This window comes from Sinocyclocheilus rhinocerous, unplaced genomic scaffold (assembly GCF_001515625.1).
Source record: "Sinocyclocheilus rhinocerous isolate Xijiao unplaced genomic scaffold, SAMN03320098_v1.1 scaffold1470, whole genome shotgun sequence".
Classification (NCBI taxonomy): Eukaryota; Metazoa; Chordata; class Actinopteri; order Cypriniformes; family Cyprinidae; genus Sinocyclocheilus; species Sinocyclocheilus rhinocerous.
Window position 1 is genome coordinate 472,998 of NW_015652166.1, and position 3,523 is coordinate 476,520.

Below are 3,523 nucleotides of genomic sequence, written 5' to 3' on the forward strand. Positions count from 1 at the left end.
GCTAAAACCAGCCTAAGCTGATTGACTGCTTTGGCTGGTCTCCCAAGCTGGTTTTCAAGTGGTTTTGGCCACTTTTTTAGCAGGTCAGGCTGGTCTTAGCTGGTTTTTAGCTGTATTTTTTTACTGAATCAACTGTTTTTAGCTGGTTTTAGCTGGATTAGCATAGAAGCATGCTAACAAAATGCTAATCATGCTAGAAACGTGCTAGTAACTTGCTAATCATGCTAACAAAATGATAACACCATGCTAGTAATGTCCTAAACATGCTAGAATCATGCTAGCAACATGCTAGTAACTTGCTAATCATGTTAACAACATGCTAGTAACTTGCTAATCATGCTAACAACATGCTAGTAACTTGCTAATCATGCTAGAAACATGCTAACAAAATGCTTGTAACTTGATAATCATGCTAACAACATGCTAGTAACATGCTAATCATGCTAGAGACATGCTGGTAACTTGCTAATAATGCTAACAACATGCTAGTAACACCCTAGCAACCACCCTGAGTACCCTAGCAACCACTCTGGGTACCCTAGCAACCGCATAGCAACACCCTAGCAACCACCCCAGGTAGCCTAGCAACCACCTAGCAACACCTTAGCAACCACCTGGTTACCATAGCAACACCTTAGCAACCACCCCGGCTACCATAGCAACCGCATAGCAACACCCTAGCAACCGCCTAGCAACACCTTAGCAACCACCCCGGGTACCATAGCAACCACCTAGCAACACCTTAGCAACCACCCCGGGTACCATAGCAACCACCTAGCAACACCTTAGCAACCACCCCGGGTACCATAGCAACCACCTAGCAACACCTTAGCAACCACCCTAGGTAGCCTATAAACACCCTAGCAACCACTCTGGGTGCCCTAACAACCACATAGCAACACCCTAGCAACGGCCCTGGGTACCTTAGCAACTGCATAGCAACCCCCTAGCAACCACCCCAGGTACCATAGCAACCGCATAGCAACACCTAACAACCAACCCAGGTACCCTAGCAACTGCACAGTAACACCCTAACAACCACCTTGAGTACCGTAGCAACCACATAGCAACACCCTAGCAACAGCCTGGGTACCATAGCACCCACATAGTAATACCCTAGCAACCACCCAAAGTACCTTAGCAACCGCATAGCAACACCCTAGCAACCACCTAGCAACACCCCAGCTACCCTAGCAACCGCATAGTAACACCCTAGCAACCACCCTGAGTACCTTAGCAACTGCATAGTAACACTCTAGCACCCACCCCAGGTAGCCTAACCACTCTGGGTGCCCTAACAACCACATAGCAACACCCTAGCAACGGCCCTGGGTACCTTAGCAACTGCATAGCAACCCCCTAGCAACCACCCCAGGTACCATAGCAACTGCATAGCAACACCTAACAACCAACCCAGGTACCCTAGCAACTGCACAGTAACATCCTAACAACCACCTTGAGTACCGTAGCAACCACATAGCAACACCCTAGCAACAGCCTGGGTACCATAGCACCCACATAGTAATACCCTAGCAACCACCCAAAGTACCTTAGCAACCGCATAGCAACACCCTAGCAACCACCTAGCAACACCCCAGCTACCCTAGCAACCGCATAGTAACACCCTAGCAACCACCCTGAGTACCTTAGCAACTGCATAGTAACACTCTAGCACCCACCCCAGGTAGCCTAGCAACCGCATAGCAACACCCTAGCAACCACCTCAGGTAGCTTAGTAACACCCTAGCAACCACTTTAGGTACCCTAGCAACTGCATAGCAACACCTTAGCAACTAACCCAGGTAGCCTAGCAACCACCCCAGCTACCCTAGTAATCACATAGCAGCACCCTAGCAACCAGCCCGAGCACCTAAGCAACTGCAGAGCAACAGCCTATCACCCACCCCAAGTACCCTAGCAACCACATAGCAATAACTTAGAAACTACCCCAGGTACCCTAAAAACACCCTAGCAACCACCTTGAGTACCCTAGCAACCACCCTAGAAGCCACCCCAGGTACCCTAGCGATCTGTTTTTCTAGTCTGTTCTTCTGATAGACTGTATTGCCTTCAAAACATTCAAACTTTAATCTTTAAAACTATTTTAAGTATTTCAAACTACTTCAAACTGAAAACCTTCAAACTTCAAGCTTTTAAAACTTTTACAAACTTTCTGGCTAGGCTTTTTCAAGCCAACTTAAAGTTTGTCTACGAACTTTACTATCTAGTTTAATAAATAATATTTAACCAACGTTACTTGTATGAAGCACCTTAGCAAGACAGCATGGTCTGCCATTTTATTCCAAAACTTTCATGATCACCACAAAATTTTAAATAATAACCTGTCCAAATAATGGCCCATATGTGATCCTGAACTTAAAAACCAGTCATAAGGGTCAATTTTGTGAAATTGTGAAATCTGAAAGCTGAATAAATAAGCTTTCCATTCATGTATGGTTTGTTAGGATAGGACAGTATTTGGCTGAGATACAACTATTTGAAAATATGGAGTCTGAGGGTGCAAAAAAATAAAAATATTGAGAAAATCGCCTTTAAAATTGTCCAAATTAAGTCCTTAATAATGCATATTACTAATGAAAAATTAAAAATTTTAATATATTTACGGTAGCAAATGTACAAAATATCTTCATGGAACATGATCTTTACTTAATATCCTAAAGATTTTTGGCATAAAAGAAAAATCAACTATTTTGACCTATACAATGTATTGTTGGCTATTGCTACAAATAAACCCATGCTACTTATGACTGGTTTTGTGCTCCAGGGTCTCATATGTGAAGTAAACACGAGCACCTGAGAAGGCGTTCATGCACGCTGGGTTGTTGACAGTGAGCACCGCGATGCCAGACTCCTGCTGCTTCTGGAGCTCTATGGATCCTCCTGGGAACGCCTGCAGCTTCTCCCTGATACCCTCAGCAGATCCGCTCCTGTAGCTGCAGACTGTTTGGTTCTGCTGGAGGATCCTCCTCACGGCTCCGCGGCTCTGGATCCACCGGCACCGAGCAGCTCTGCACACACTCATGATGCTGCTGCGACTGTATGGAGAGACACATGCACACAGGACAGAGAGAAGAGACACATGCACACATTACACAGAGACACATGCACACAGGACAGAGAGAAGAGACACATGCACACAGGACAGAGAGAAGAGACATACACACAGTACACAGAGACACATGCACACAGGACAGAGAGAAGAGACACATGCACACAGTACACGGAGACACATGCACACAGGACAGAGAGACGTGTGCACAGGACAGAGAGACACATGCGCACAGGACAGAGAGAAGAGACATACACACAGTACAGAGAGACACATGCGCACAGGACAGAGAGACACATGTGCACAGGACAGAGAGAAGAGACATACACACAGTACAGAGAGACACATGCGCACAGGACAGAGAGACACATGCACACATGACAGAGAGAAGAGACACATGCACACAGGACAGAGAGACACATTCACACAGTACAGAGAGACACATGCACACAG